At 35.4% G+C, this 16,883-nt stretch overlaps 1 protein-coding gene across 1 annotated transcript in view; it reads left to right on the top strand.

The window, feature by feature from the left end:
- Nucleotides 1–1,509: 1,509 nt before the first annotated feature.
- LOC122516327 (zinc finger homeobox protein 3) overlaps nucleotides 1,510–16,883 on the top strand; it is a 394,212-nt gene continuing 378,838 nt past the window's right edge. Inside the window, exon 1 of the mRNA XM_043634051.1 lies at nucleotides 1,510–1,990. The gene's annotated coding sequence lies outside the window, so the exon portion shown is untranslated. The remainder of the gene's footprint in view (nucleotides 1,991–16,883) is intronic.

Genomic DNA, 16,883 nt, shown 5'->3' with positions numbered 1-16,883 from the left:
AGGTTGGTAGGTACTTACGTTACATTCATGTTTGCACGAGTAACGTTCGGTCAAGCGAATAATGAAACTTTTTAACAGGCTATTAATATTCTTCGAACATCCAATATTACGTTCTTTAAGAATTAAGGATGATTACTTTTGAGAAAGGATGCAAATATTTTTGGAACGTTTTTAAATTAAAAGTTTGCTTTAAGTTTTAGTCTAATTCAATCAACTTGAATTTAATCACTTTTCACTCTTTAAGAGCACATAATTTGAATATAAGATATTATTATTATTTAATACTGCTTAGTTTATATTTCTCAGCTTGTTGATAATTAAATACGTAGGAAAATTTTAATTGATATTTTTAACAAGTTACATGGTATCAGTCAAATCGTATCTTTTAAGAATAGAACCAAATTTTAAATGGAACAGAAATATTTGAAAACTCTTTCTTCTTATTTTATATGTCAACTTGTCTCGAATCTGTTTTTTAGGTTCATTTCGTATTGAAACGATATAAGTAAGAGGAAAGACGTGGTTTTATTCGCGTAGAAGAGATTCCTCAAGAAAACTCATTGAAAACATCTCTTTCTCTTTCTTCTTATTACGATCAACGGGAGGAAGTTCCATCGAACGAACTAATTTATACGCGGAGAATCAAAATCAGTGGGGAAAGACTGTGATCGTGGCTTCGAAAGGAGTGTTCTAAGTCCTTCGATATGAGTCGTGTAATCCTTCGTAATGAACCTCTCAAGACTTGTCAGACTGTACGTTTCAAATATTTATTCGACCGAGTCTCCGCGTCTTTCGTAGCTTAATGAACACGCCTCCTTTCCTTCGCAACCTCGTTTTCGAATTTCAAATCGGCGAAATCAACCATCAATTGATTCCATGTTCTTCGGATTTTTCATTCTATTTTTAATCCTGACCTCATTTTTTCTTTTCATTCTTTCTCTTACTACTTAATAAATAATTTATTATTTACATATTTCATTTATATTTTAGTAATTATATATTGTAATATAATCAAATAGAAAATTATATTTATTAATACAAAAAATACTCATATAATATTATATTATTTATTTAAATATTGTACCTTTTGCAATAACAAAATATTTTATATATATATACTAATATTTATTTATATTTAATATAAAATATTATATAATACAAATTTTTTTTTGGAACCAATAACATAAATAGATATTATTTATTATAATATTAATTATTAAGAAGTTATTATGTATAAACAATAAATATCTAATTTAGTGATTTGTGAAGTTATTTGATGAAAATGAAATAAAATAAAGTAAAAATAAAAAAAAAGGAATATAAACCCGCGTGGTAAAAGAAGAATTCAACTCTTTCTCTGGGAAGTTTGTATTTAATCTTCTCACCGCGAGATGGCACGAGCTGTCTACTCTTTTCTTCTCTTTCTCTCTCTTACTCTTATTACTATATAACGTCGCGTTAACGAGACGTTCGAAATCGCAATCGTCGTTTGTTTATGTGTTGAATATTCATCGCATTTGCGTGTCCTTGTCAAACATTTTCATTTGAAATAAGTAGTTATTGTTTAAAATCAAGTAAGAAAGTTATCGGGTCGATAAATATCAATTTAACGCGAACGTTCTAAGCATAAATACGGTTCGTAGTAATCAGAAAATCGTCAATTTGAAAATCATTTGCGAGGATATTTTACTGTTAAAAAAATTAAAAGTTACACACGACCAGTGTATCAAAATTCGTCGTGTACACTTCGTGCAAATAATTCTACGCACGCGAATTCGATTTTAGTTATATAATTTGTAGTTAATTGTGTTGTCTTCAAGAGGATATTACAGATTGGAACACACTGAAGTTACGTGATCTGTATCATTTTTCTCGAGGATTACAAATTACCGTAATTTATGAATTAGAGTTACCTGTTTACCTTGTTAGCATGAAGAGTATTAGTGAACAATATGGGAGAGAAGGAAGGAATCGATGACTTCGAGTTACCGTAAGTATAATTTTACATATATATAAAAATTAAATAATAGGTAAAGATAGAAGAGTAGGAGAATATGACGATTGGTCACTGAAATATTTTTATTTTCATTCACGATCATTTAAATGCATACAATCAACTTCAATCATACGACAAAATATTGTGATTGTATTTGTTTGATTTATTGAAATCAGCATTTAAATCCATGTGTAATCTAATTTCATAAGAAATTATATTTAGGATAAATATATATACTAAAAAGTGTCAAAGAAGTTACGATTGGTGTATTAAGAAAATGGCGACACTTCAAGATGGTGGACACCATTTTATTATTATCATTAAATTAATTTTATAGATTACGTTTTATGTATTATTGTGATTTTAGAATCATCAATGATCCGAGATTAGGTTAATATAAATTTCTATAAACATTTGAATTACTGCGGAGAAGATTTTCAATGACAATGAAGTAGGCTAGTAATGTACGGGTTTTCATTGTTGTTTATGAAGAGAGGAGTGAAGATGGGAATAGGAAGAAGAAGCGAAGGAAGAGGAGGAGGAGATGAGGAGGGAGAGAGAGAAAAAAAAGAGGAACTGGTTTAAATATTTTCTGGGCACGTGTTTTACATGGGTTGAGAGATATACTCGGTTCTCTCTGAAGAGAGAGCACGCTCAAATGTATAAGGCCCAACTCGCTTATCTCGGGTCAGATCTCAGCGGTGATCTTCAGCACTCATTTTTTCGTACGCTCGCTATTATGCTCGTCCACGAAGCTATCTCTTTCTCTTTTTCTCTCTCTTTATTTTTCTTTCTCTCTCTCTTTCTCTTTCTCTTTCTCATTCTCTCTCATAAACTCGTTCGTCCCTTACAAAGGCCCTTCCGACTATTATTAATTATCGCCCTGTCTTTCCACGAGCGTACGTGCATACGAAAAGTGTTATGGTCAATCGAGTTTGTTTGAACGAGTAAACGTTCTATCTCGAGAACATATTTCAAAAGGAAGACAATGGGGTATATAATTAAAGATTATGTCGTATCTATCTGTCTTTTATAAGATAGATTTAGATTAGATTATTTTCATAGGTATTGTGTTTACGTTAATATTCCTTGGTTCAATTAGAAAGTCGTAGTTGTCCTTATACCATTCAGCAGGAATTAGAGAAATTTCATTTATATGGGTATGTAGAAGAAGGACATATATGTTATATTAAATAAAATTTACAGGTAATTAGTTAATAATTTTAAAAATACTTATAAATAGTAATCTAATAATGAACAAATAATTAATTAAATGCACACAGATACATTGTATTAGATTTATATACATTTCTGTCTTTAACACATACACTTTTATAGGAAATTTAAATAGTAAATTAGCAATCCTATAAATAAAAATTCATTCAATTCGTACACAATATTGAAACGGATTAGTATAACTTATTTTTAACGTGTAACACTTGTATATGAAAGATAGATTTTTTAAATAGTACATCTGTTAGAAGCAAAGAAAGAGTGATAGTCGACGTGATGCAAAGTCGCGCGTGGAGAGTGAGCCAATCAAGACTGAAGAGATGGCAAAGAGAGAGAGAAAGAGAAAGAGAGGGAGAGAGAAATAATTACAATTAATTTAGATGGAACATTAAATCTAGGCGAGTGGGCCCACCGACAGGAATGACACAACTGGCTCTGATTAGTCTTAATGTGTTAATTAGAGAAGATTGCTGTCCGACTTCTTTCTTTCTTTATCGATCTATCCTGTTCCTCTCTTTCTCTTTCTATATATACATATATTATATGTATATATATTCCCCTGTTCGAGGTCGATGTCGTCAAAGTAGCTGGTGCTGTACGGTCGTTCGACTCGCCGATTTGCGAGTGAACGAGCAAGAAAGAAAAAGATAAATAGAGAGAGAGAGAGAGAGAGAGAGAGCGAAAGAAAGAGAGAAGGAAGAGGATCGTCGAGAGGAAAGGAGATCTTACCAAGTATCATATTTTAGCAGACATCAACGTACCGACACACACGTACGTGTTCGCACACTAATACATGTTCTTGGTTGATCATTAATCACTATTATCTCGGGGTAATTTTTCTTCGATATAATTTCGTCTGTTTACCCCCGCGAGTTGGCGCGCGAGGTTGCACACCATAACGAGAGAGAAAAAGGGACAGAAAATACCATGGACGGGATCGAGAAATCGGCGCCGAGACTTTCTTCTTCTTCTATCCAACAACCACCCCTCCACCTCCTTCTCCTCCTCCTCCTCCTCCTCCTCCACCACCCTTCTCTTTCCCATCTTCTTGCTCTTTTACTTCGTGGCGCGTGAACTCTCGACATCGACTTTGTATATACCTACATAGGTTTATTTATATGTGTCTGTGTGTGTGTGTGTACGCGTGTGTGTACGTGTATGTGTACGTGTATGTTTGTAGTTGTAGCTTCGTTAGCCCGAAACTCGAAGAAGGCGCGTTTCCCACATATAAATGTCGACAAATCGTACCTTTCCGCGTCATCACGAAAGAAAAACGAAAGCCTTTTCCCCCTTTACACGTACTTCCTCCTGGTAATACCATTCTTTTAAAAAAGAAACCTATTCACGAATCTCTCTCACCTAAATTGAAAATCTTCTACTGCGATCGTTTTAAGCAAATTCTAACGATAAACACTTTTGTTTTATTTTCGTTTATAATTAATTTATTTTTAATCATACTCTCCGTTCTCGTTTATATCCTTTGTATTTTTTGTTATCACGGGTTACGAAGGCTAAACGATACTAATTGATCTTACTTTGGGATTTTTATTTAAGCTACGAGTCTTCCTTACTTAATTGGTATATTCTGAATAAGTTTGTTCCGAGATGATGCGTTGGTAATGGTAGGGATTATGATGGTGGTGGTGGCGGTGGTGGTTTGATCGATCGTTTCTTGCACGTTGAAAAATATTTGATCGAATTAACGATCGTCAGTCTCAGCTGTCGCGAAAGGAGCTAGATTAATAAGGTAGATGAAAATAATTGTGAGTTCGGTGATTATTAAGGATTCTTTCTTATCTATATCTTTTACTTTCCTTTTTCTTTTTTTGCAATTTTTACTCTCACTTACTATATTTTTATTCGATTTTATTTTTTCCGTTAATCATATCAATCATCGAATAAATTAGACAGTTACAAAATTCCAATTACGTATCATCGAGCTTCAGAACAAATTACAAACGTATGAAATTATAATAATAATCATATAATAATTTTTATCCTTCTTTTTTTTTTTTAATCAATTTATTTATTTATTTTTCTTTCACAATTTTCAATATTATCTTATCGTACAAAATTCGATGTATTTTGAATTAATTTAATTGGTTATGAACATTTATATGTTTAAACACGAGATCATTATTATCATAAATTAGTTGAAAATTAGTTTAAAATAGAATGAGAAAAAATAATTTTCCTTCAAGTTCATACTCAAAGCTTTTCACCGTGGATGCCCATTCTCGGACTCTTGTTCCAATGCGTTAAAAGACTAATTCTTATCCAACCACTTGTAAATCGAGTAGCTGTTTGCACAGTTAATGCGAGTACTTGCCCTGGAAAAATGAGAAAGAGTAAGAAAGATAGAAAGATATTCGTAATATGTTATTTTAATGTTATTTACTTCGACGAAGTGAAGCCACTCGGCGCCAAGCGTTAGTCAATGAAATCTTGTAAGGATTATGCTAATTCCTTCCTCGATGTTGTGTTGGAACACGATCTTTCGCGCGATATCTAACTTACGTGTTCCTTCTACAAAATATCCGTGTTCTTTCTCTTTCTATTCTTTTTTTCTTTTTGTTTACCATTCGTATGCTTTATACACTTTAGACATTAAGAATGATCTTTCAACCATTCTCAAGATTTGTTATTAATAGCACACTTCGCTAACAAAATACAATGACATACAATGACATTACAAGTAATTATTAATGTCTTTGATACTAATTTTTGGTTGTATAATTTGGTAACTGTAATTAATTTCTTAAAAATGTAACATGGGATCTTTGGAATATGGGTGGGTGGAAAAGTTTCGAAACTAACGCAGAAACAGCTTTTTTTTTCGATCATACTTTTATTTTTCGACATAGTCTCGAAACTTGTTAACCAGCTCGAGTTTAATAACATACCACCTTTAAAAAAAATACAATGAGCCTTCGACGAGTCGTGAATGGTTCTTTGTATTAATTTTGGGAATAGCCATTTAAAGATTTTCAGTAATAAATCTGTTAACAAAATAAAATAAAAAAAAAAAAACTGTATGGTATTTAAAGGTGTAATAGGGGTCTGTGGAATAAATCGAGGTCAGAATGCATTCCGCAGGGACTCGCACATTCTCACTGTTAACTCGGCACTCGAACGTTTAAGGTTAAAGATTTAAAACCAGGAACATTATCCGTGCCGAGTCACGATTTTCTTTCAATACGTATTTTGCACACTGTTTCGAACGGTACAATTGCGTACCTTATTATACTAAACATACATACACACGTACACATATACATGGGCATACATGTATATATATAAACATACATGTACACATTTATATATAATATACACGTACACGTATACATATAGATTTTTATATATGTATGTAAAAGAAAGGTAAAGAAGGATTATGCTAAGGTAGTAAAAAAATTAGTAAAATAAACTATTAAAGAGAGAAAGAGAGAGGGAGAGATAGATAGAACATAGTTATCTAAGGTAATGCAAACGCCGAAAGCCCAGCACTTAGGGAACGATTTAATGAACGTCGATGCTTAAATAAATGATAGTGCAGGCGGAGAGTAACGAGAGTGCCATGGAATTATATGTTTCGGCTTACATAAGGCCGCCCCCCATTATGCGTGAAGTTTCTGTCCTATCTCCCTCTTGTATCCTATCCTAGGGACTAACTATCCTCTGTGTTCGGAGACTAACTAACAGCAAGACTCTTTCAGAAAGACCAACACTAAGAAAGAGATAGTATGAAAGAGTAAGAAAGAGAATGAAACGGAGAGAGATAGAGATAGATCCTGTAGATCTTTCCACGAGATGATGGTCATTCGAGGAACGGATATAAATCACCTACGAGAAGTGTCATCCCATGGTCCACCCCCGGCATTCCTTCATTTGAATATGACTATCTCTCTCCTTCTCTCTCTCTCTTTCTTTCTGTCTTTCTCTCTTCTTTTTCTTCTTCTTCTTCTTCTTCTTCTTTCGACACGATGATCTTTCAGCTCGCGCATCATTACGTGCCACGTAGATGTACTACCTATACTGCGCTAAATGAATATTGTATCAGTTCGTTCCATTCTACAAGATCTTCCTCTTATTTTTCTTGTTTTTTTTTCTTATATTATTACTATTATTTTTCTAATATTTATTATCTAACTTCGATCGAGTCATCATGGTGAAGCCTTTGGTGTTTGCTCGTAAAATCGATGAATCTCTCTTTAGCCAAAGGATGATACGCGTTAATGGTAATTTAGATTAATTTATCAAGAAAAATTGAGAAATTCACTATACCAAAAAAGAAAAAAAAGAGAAGGAAGAAGAGAAGCATCGTAGGTAATTATGATAGAGTAGAGAATTATTATTAAAATTCTAATACATTGCGGGAGAAAATTTCGCACGTTCATGATCTATGGATCGTCGATGATGAAAATAATATATTGTAGCTGTGTCGCTTAGTTTGTTTTTAAAGAGACAGCAAAACGAGGGGTCGATAGACGTCTTGGCAGGATCCTCTTAATTAATCATTTATATTCAATAACGAAGATGGAGAAGCATGTGTAAGAAAAAGAAAGAGAGAGAGAGAGAGAGAGAGAGAGAGATAGAGACAGCGAGTCTTTCGAATGCTTCGACGATGATTCTGAAGTTTATCTCTCCACGCTCGGGCACATTAATAATTAGGAGGAGGAGGAGGAAAGAGGAGGAGGGAGTGAGTTAGTGGTATCACTGTTACTCGCGCAGCGTTGATTCGATCAGCCACGGCTGAGATTCCTCTCCTCCTTTTTCTCCTCCTCTTCTTAGATGCTGCTGGAGCACTCCGGAGATGCGAGAGAAACAATCATTGTGACTCTTTGAAAAAAAGAAACAATTCTTTCACCGGTGAGATTAATACGATCCTCACCTACTGGGTGGCACCAAACGTGATTTCGCGATCCCCGTGAGCGAGAATGACTTCGTGAATGTAATCAATATGATTTCTTACTGCCAATTCGAATCGATATATTTAATGCATGGATATTCAATTTCGATCGGTGAATCGTACCATCTATTTGATCTCAGATATTTTTCTTTCTTTTTCTTACTTTTTTCTTTTTTCTTTTATCGTGAGTATGATAATTTCGATAGGATAGAGGCCAAGCGTGTAAGTGAATAAGGATAAGAAGTTAATTAAAAATATTCATTATATTAAATACATTCGTTGTTACAGTGTATGGTTATATGAAAGGGGGCGTTTGCAGTGTCGACGAATCACCCAGTATATAAACGTTGAAACTAGAGTCACCGAGTGCGCGCGTTTACATTTGTTAAGTCACGGAGTGACCGGTTAAGATCTTCGCTAATTATCATCATTTATAATTGTCCCTTCTCGAGGCACCCTCGTATAACGTGGTCGTTCTTCGCGGAAGGAAGAGAATAAGAGAGAAGAGAACCTGCTATGTCTCTCTCTCTCTCTCTCTCACTCTCTCTCTTTCTCTTTCTCCCTACTTCTCTCGAGGTTTAATATTTCAAATAAATGCGTGCATTAGCGCGCTATCTCGTCGTGATCCTCCGTTGACTATTAACAACGTCGGCCGAGCCACTATTATGACTTATCTGACCGAGGAAGGGCCCTTCTCTCGCTACAATACTGTTCTCTTTCCTTCTCTTGCTCTCTCTCTCTCTCTCCTATTTTTTGTTTTTTTTATTTTTCATCTTCTTCGTCCCACCTTTCCAGTCACCTAACGATTCTCCTTAACGCGACATCGTTATATCACGCTGCGGATACCTACTATTCCGATCCGCGTGTACGTTGAAGCTAAACCACAAGCTTGATTATTTCCAAATGTAAAAGGAAGAAGATAATAACTAAACAGATTACTATTTCTTTCAAGTCGAACCATTAAAGGAGCCAACCGTTCCTTCTTACTATGTTTTCTGTTCTTCGTGTATATATCTATTATGCGTAGTATATACACGTAGGCCGATCATAGTGATTAATCTTTGTTGCTTCCGTTCACTTATAATTTTAAAGATATTATATTTGAAAATTATGAAATTAAATCAATTTATAAGAAGAGAAAAGAAAGATTATGTGCTCACTACTAAATTTTGAAATAAATTACCTTTTTTTCTTTTAATAAAAATAAATAAATAAATTTATAATATGCACACGAGAGTGATATGTGTTGAACAGTTTGGAGTTTAACGTAGAAACGATTTTGTGTGTGGTTCCAGTAAAAATAATTTCAACAAAAGAAGGTTATTTGTTATTGGGACTTAACATTTTTCAATCCACACCCACGTACCATATATAAAATAAATTTAATTAATAATAATAATGTAATATTTAAGTGGATAAATATTGACAGGAATTAATTTTCAACAATAATCTTCAAATTTTTCAACAAAATACTCTAAAATTAAATATTTCAACGAAATAATATAAAATATATAATATTTAATTATACGATCATGATAAATTTTCGTTACGTACAATCTATAACGAGTATAACAAGAAGCGATATATATTAACACAATCGTTCATCGAAAAGTCCTGTCTTTGATATTTCTCCACCAACTAACTCGAAACCTGTCCATTCTGTTTTTGAACGAAACGATTGTAACGTTACTTCGTTCCTACCTTCGGTATCACGTCCCTTGGCCATTTAAGGACGCTTCATTAAGCAGCTAAACATTTTCACGGACACCCGGTAGCGCGTTAATGACTGATGACTCTGGAACGTTAGTAGGATAAGCGACTAACGAACAAGGCTACCTGCTCTCGAAGTTTTTCCTTTACCCCTGCTGTTTGTTTTCCTTCTTAGTTTCATTTCTCGGTCCCTTCTTCCATTTTTGTCTCTCTCTCTCTCTCTCTCTCTCAATCTTTCTACCTTTCTGTCTATTAATTTTTTTTTTCCAGGCATGGTATTTGTGCTTTGCTTCCTTATCGATAAATGTCATCCTTTATTAATGAGCCGAAGATAAATTCAGAGACGCGACAACGGTCGTTCTACTGTTTGGTAGGAAGACACTCCTCTTTCTACTCATCCTCCTTCTCCCTGCTATCCCTCCTACCCCTTGGTACTCCTGGTTCTTTCTTCGTCTCGTTGGAATATCTAGTGAAAAGCGCGATCCCGAGTTGAGGGTGGGCCAAGATCGTTAGAATCGTCTGGACCCCCCTCTCTCTCTCTCACTCTCTCTTTCTCGAAACGTCCCAATCGACTTATTAATTTTCAACAGAAGGAACGAACGAACGAAGGGACCCTTCTACGAATAGATTATCATTTCGCTACCGTACACATCGCTTATTATATCTCGTTCATTATAATATTACGTCTACTTTGATACATGTATATATATATACCCACCTAAGGATTTTCTTGTATATTTTATTTTTCTTTTTTCTTAACATAGGCAGCTAACTAACATCGATAGAAAAGTTTTCAAAGACTGTTTAATTTCGTGGCCTAGTAAAAAGTATCGATATTACTAATGGTTGGGACGTAGCAGTCGAATGATCGCTAACAGAGACGATCGATCGTGTCTCGATTCTCGTTTGAAAATGAAATTTCGTAGCGCGACCGCACCCTTGGACTTTTTTTAAAACCTCGACTCGAGCCCTTGAAAAAATACCACACCCCCCGCCGCGAAAGAATTCTTTCTATCTATTTCTCTCTCTCACTCACTCTCTTTCTCTCTATATATGATGCTCATTCCTAATATATATTTAATCAGGCTCGAAAGCGTGCACACACGCATACACGCACACTCATACACAAACATATATATATATACGTGGAAGATGTTAGGTGTTCGATGACGTTGCGTCCAATACACACATGTACAGAGACACATATACATTCGCATGATCATACACATATACAAGTGGACCATTGGAACATTAAGCTGACACCCACACGAATCCGAGCGAGGCTTGCTCTCGTCGAGTGGATTCGAACACCTTTTTTGAATCAGAGGGTCAAGCGAACTTGGCCGTAGATCATCTTAATGCCTCCATTGTTGTTTTAGGACGGCCGCGACTATACTGGGTGTCCGAAGCGATAATGTCGATGTATCTTCCAACGAGAACGGAGAAAGAGAGTGAGAAAGAAGGTAGACCCCGATATCTTCTACCTATATTGCATATATATTATCGTATATAAAATATATACATATATATATACATAGTATAATACACAAAAAAAAAGAAGAATAAAAAAGAGAGTCACGCAAGTTATTGACCAAAAATTTTGGGGCGTGTCTCTCTACCAAAGACACTTCTTCTTTTTTCTTAAACATCTTTTCGCGCACCCGTATAAAATCCACGTTTCTTAGGACACCTCGTTTTCTTTTTCTCGCAAGAGACAGAGAGAGAGGGAAAGAAAGAAAGAAAGAAAGAAAGAAAGATGGATGCGCGATTCGATTTACATTTATATAAGACTTTTCGTGATTCCTTTCTATTTTTTTTTTTTATCGAATTTCGAAACTATTTTACAGAATGAGAGAGAGAGAGAGAGAGATACGAAAATAAAAAACACCTAAAACAAGTAAAAATGTTGATTCTTTAAGAGCACGCAACGTTTGCGCATCGTCCCGCAAGGTTCGACAGATTCTCCAAAAAAAAAAACAAAAATACAAAAAGGAATTGAATTTTTTTTATTCGCACGTTTTTTCGTTTGTTTCTTTTTTCTTTTTTCCTTTTTTTTTTCGGTAAGAAAAGAGAAGGAGAAAGTAAGAATTCTGTTCTCGCGGTTTGCTTTTTCGGTACTCAGAGGGGAAGGAAGGAAGGAAGGATTCTGAGAGTCGAACGCTGGACCATCGGGAGAACAGGGAAGGCCACTCTTGGTCGGCTTGTAAATCCAGAGCTCCTTGTAAATCCGGCTGTAATTCCGGGCGAGGACGCGAGCCGCGAGTAGGAACGGGAGGATGGTGGGGAGGATTGGAAGAGGGTTGTTGGGTAAGAGGAATTACGACATACACGGATCGCGAATTACCCTTGGAGAACGGGCCGCGGGAGATCGAACGCGTTGACATCGGAAACTACTTCGATCTTCGATCGCTGCGTACGATCCAGCCAGCTGCTGCCTCCATCCGAAAGAGAAAGATTATTCTTGAATTTATCTTTTACCTTTTTTTTTCTTTTTCTTTTAACATTTGTCTTTTACTTGGTCTTCTTACCTCGTCTCTTACGTTTTTTTTTAGGGCGGGGAGGGTTTCGTGATCGCTAAGAGAAAATAAATCCATTTAATTCTCTTATAAAAAGGGCCCACGTGGTATTTCGAAAATACAAAAATTTGATGTAGAATTTTTGTTTAATAAATTGCGCTTTAATTATTTAGAATGTCTTATTATTGAATGAAATAAAACAATAATTACTTTATTAAATTATACTCTCAAGACGATATACTACGAATTTTATTCAAATAATATCATTTAATAATTTAATACGCTTTCTTATTGAATTAAAAAATTATATTTTAGCGCGATTTAATGATTTTAAATACCGTGCAAAATAACATGATTTTCATACCCCATGATTTGTATTATTTTTTTAAATTTCACTTAACACGATTTTGTCACGCAACAATCACGAAAAGGGAATTAAATTGTTTTATAGAAAATCTCTCGTCTATTATTATTTATTGCCAATGAAGTCGTTTAGAGAAAAACTTGAAAGGTGTGATTATGCTATCGCATGCAACCACAAAAGTACTATACTAATGCTATTCTATGTTCGACCCGTTAAGAGGAAAAAGATAGGCGGAGTGAAATCAAGAAAGTAAACGTGTGTGGATACGTCTTTATCCCTTCTTTTCTTTTTTCATAGAATAGAACATTTAATCACGTACAAAACGCGTCGTCTGACCTTTAGTATAAATACGTCCGGCTCCGGCGTTAAAAGTTCAAAGTAGGAATCGTAATCAATAAAATAAGGTTGTACGGTGATCGCATGACTTCGATATATACGTATACGTATATCTATAAAGGATAGTAAGAAAACGAATAAGAAGAAGAAGAAGAAGAAGAAGAAGAAAATGAAGAAGAAGAAGAACAGGATCGATGGATGGATGGATGGGTATGGCGATGGGTTTGCGTCTATCTGAGTCGCGATAAAATGTCGAGTCAGCGTTTTGAGCGTAAGTCGACTTCGTTATAAATTTTCTCTACAAGGAGGACGGATGTATCAAGAAAGAAAAAGAGAGAGAGAGAAAGAGTTGTTAGCTTGATCTTACGCGTGGGAGCGAAAGGGTTAAATACGAAGGAAGGTAAAGGGTGCGAGTAATAGGAAGAGAAGATAGGAAATGATGATAATAATAATAATAATACAAAAATTGAAAGGAGAGTGAGAGAAGGTACGAGAGGAATAAATAAATAAATAAATAAAAAAATAAAATAAAATATAAAAGAACTGGGAGAGAAATCAGTCGAGTCGGACTAATCCGCGGAGCGTTGAGATCCGATCTTGCATCAATAACCTTAATAAACCAACAACCACTCGTGTTAACGCGTAACACAAGCCAGACATGGTATATCTCGCGATTGGCCGTTCCTCGGGGGGACCCTTTTAACTTTCTCTCTCTCTCTCTTTCAATTCTATCTTTTTTGGGTCTTTTTGCTTTGACGATGCCCACGCTACGATTGGCATTTCGCCAAAGGGCCCAGAAACTTCTTTCTCCCTTGTCTACGCTCGAATGTTGATATTCTATATATCCCTAAGCTTGATTTTCAATTTTCTTAGAGTATATCGAATCATCTCGTTTGTTTTACTTTTTTGTACGACGTCAAAAATAAATATACATAATTCAGAGAAAATGGTGAGATATTTGTTAAATAAAATTTAATGCTTTTTATCGTAAGAAAATTTTTTCATCAGAACAATTATGTCAACATTGTAATTAGAATACTAGAGGTTTTAATGTAGAAATAATTCAATGTTAGATATATTATATATCGTGAACTTGTAAAATATAGGCAGCAATAAAATTAAACATAGGTTCTTATTTCGGACATCCATTCAATTATATTTTCAGTGGAATTTCTAGTATCCGAATATTCTATTATTCATTCGTTTCACTATCGAACACTGTATCTACACTTTTCTACATGTGTCATTTACTATCAAAACAAATATAATCGACACGTAGTAGATTCTTTATACAAAATTATATCTTTCTTATTGCTTCGATATGAAATGGATATCTAACGCATTTACAATTCACGTGTAATGGCATCGAAAACGAGAACGTATAATACTCAGTATTGAAATGGGGAAAAAGAAATGCTCCGTAAGCTAAAAATTGATGAAAGTGCAACAAAAATCGTTAATATTTTACTATAAAAAAAATACATGCGTGCAGTTTACCTTAATGCACCTTTTTAATTTTTTTTTAATTTTAATTTACCTACCTTCGGCCGACCTTAACCGAAGGTAACCAAAGGTAGCAGCCGAACCTAGCCGAAAACACCGTATACTGTATATTATCTCATTCTCTCTCAGGCTAAATCCTATAGATATATATGTTTATCTCTTTTTAATGTCATTTCCTTATTTCCGTTTCAGCGAATTTCAAATCAGAACGATTCTAAAGAAGATTTCACTTCGAAAAATGCATTTATTCGAAAATTTGTATCTTCTAATTAATTCTAATATCGAAAGTTTTACCGTAAACACAATATAAATTCGTAATCGAATTGTATATGTAAAATTTTAAACAAAAATACAATTTTTTACGAGAAACAAAATAAATAATCGATAAATAAAATTCGTAAACATTGAAATCATTTGATTAATCCGATCTCCGTCGATTCCATTACACGCTCGTCCGATCAATCCAACGCAGAAAGGATCTTCTCTTTATAATCAGAGAGAGAGAGAGAGAGAGAGAGAGAGAAAGAGAGAGAGGCGAGTTACGTGCCGACGAATTTCTTGCTTATTTTTGTCGAGGTGTTAGGTATACATAAGCGGGTAACCAACGACATAAACTCCGTTTGTAACGGCTCTACTCTCGCTATATAGAGATTTTCTTCGTTCGTTTCTTTCACTCCGAAGAGAAGAAGGTGTCTGACGAAGTCTCAGGGCGAGAAGCTGGGAGGACGACGAACAGAAAGAGAAAGAGAGAAAAATAGGAAAAAAAAAGAGGAAAGAAGTTTTCGAGGCTGGCATATGCATAAAGGATACGAACCTTACCGAGGCCCCGACACCTTCGAACCTGCTGCCCTCTTCCCCCTCTTCCTACACCTCCTTTTTACACTTTTTTATTTTTATGTTTTTTGGCATTTCTCTCTTTTTTTCTTTTTGTTCTTGTTTTTTTTTTTACCTTTCGCCCAAGCCCCGTTCTTTCGTTGGTTAATTAGATTTTGATGGCTGGCGCGAACATTTGCATCCTTTATCCCCGAAGACTCGACCGTTTCTCTATTTCTCTCTCTTTTTCTCTCTTTCGTTTTCTCGTTCGTCTTCCTTCGACGTCTCCTTTTCCATCTCTCTCTCTTTCTCACTCTCCCTTTTACTTTTTCTTTCTTTCTTGGTTTTCATTTCTCTTTTTTCACTTGGAGCGTTATTCCTTTGCTCTGCAGGGGAGAGACGTTTAGACCCCGCGGATGCTTAACTCCAAAGCGATTTAGCGGGCCAGGGGCCAAGTGTCAACAAGCCGGCACTGGCCGACGTACGTAGCACCTAAACTGCAATACGAGGCTTGCCGTTCCTCCTCAAGTCGCCGGTCCTTCGACTTTTTTTCCATTCCTTCCCTTTCACTCCTACACATATCTCTCTCTCTCTCTCTCTCTCTTTCTATCTCTTTCTATCTTTATTATTTTCCTTTTCTTCCTCTCGTCTTCTTTCATCCTGATCCTTTCTCTTTCTACGACGGAACTCGCGTTCCACCCGGGTCGCCGTGATCTCTGCTTTAAAGCAGCGCTTATAATTCACTATACACACATATCTATATATATATATATATGCGTGTACGTATGTGTATATAAAGCGTTAGCATAACCCTTCTCTGTGTCATATAAATCATCATCGTTTCGAATCTCCTTGAAGATTTAGTTTTTGCTTTGACAGCCAACGTCTCGCGTGTCCCGAGTATTAATTCAAACATTTAAGAATTTAAAACGCGCGATCGTAACAAAATAATTCAAATCATATCTACGAGCTTGTCAAAATTCGATCTCATTTGTAAACGATTTATCGAATATATTTTGACGCGCATAACTCTCGGTTCCAATCGTGAAAATATTAACTTTCAATTATAGTTAACCGAATGAAATTGAAAGTAAGACAATCTATAGTAGTTAAGATTTTTTTATTAAGGCAGGAAAATTAGCAAAGAATTGAGTACCGGTTACGATCGAGTTTTAGGCGTCTCGGATTCCGACATACGAGCACACAGGAGGTAAGAGAGAATACCTGGCGCGAGGGCAAACGTCAAAACACCTCGCCCACCTACGCGTCCTGCTCAGGAGCGTGCGCGAGCGCGCATTCACCTTCACTCACTCTCACATCAGAAAGAGAGACACGGGAGAGAGCACGCGAGATTCCTACGGAGCAACCGATGACTGGAATGACTTGCACTCGATGTCGAACCAAAGATCCCCTTCGTGCACTATCCTTCTTCCTTTTCTTTTTATTCTTCATCTCTCTCTCTCTCTCTCTCTTTGACTCTTTCCACCTACCTGAGAATGAAAGATC

The sequence above is a fragment of the Polistes fuscatus genome, unplaced genomic scaffold, assembly GCF_010416935.1.
Source record: "Polistes fuscatus isolate 324 unplaced genomic scaffold, CU_Pfus_HIC Scaffold2, whole genome shotgun sequence".
NCBI classification, from domain to species: Eukaryota; Metazoa; Arthropoda; class Insecta; order Hymenoptera; family Vespidae; genus Polistes; species Polistes fuscatus.
The sequence above is the reverse complement of the archived record's forward strand: the minus strand, read 5'-3'. Positions and strand labels throughout refer to the sequence as shown.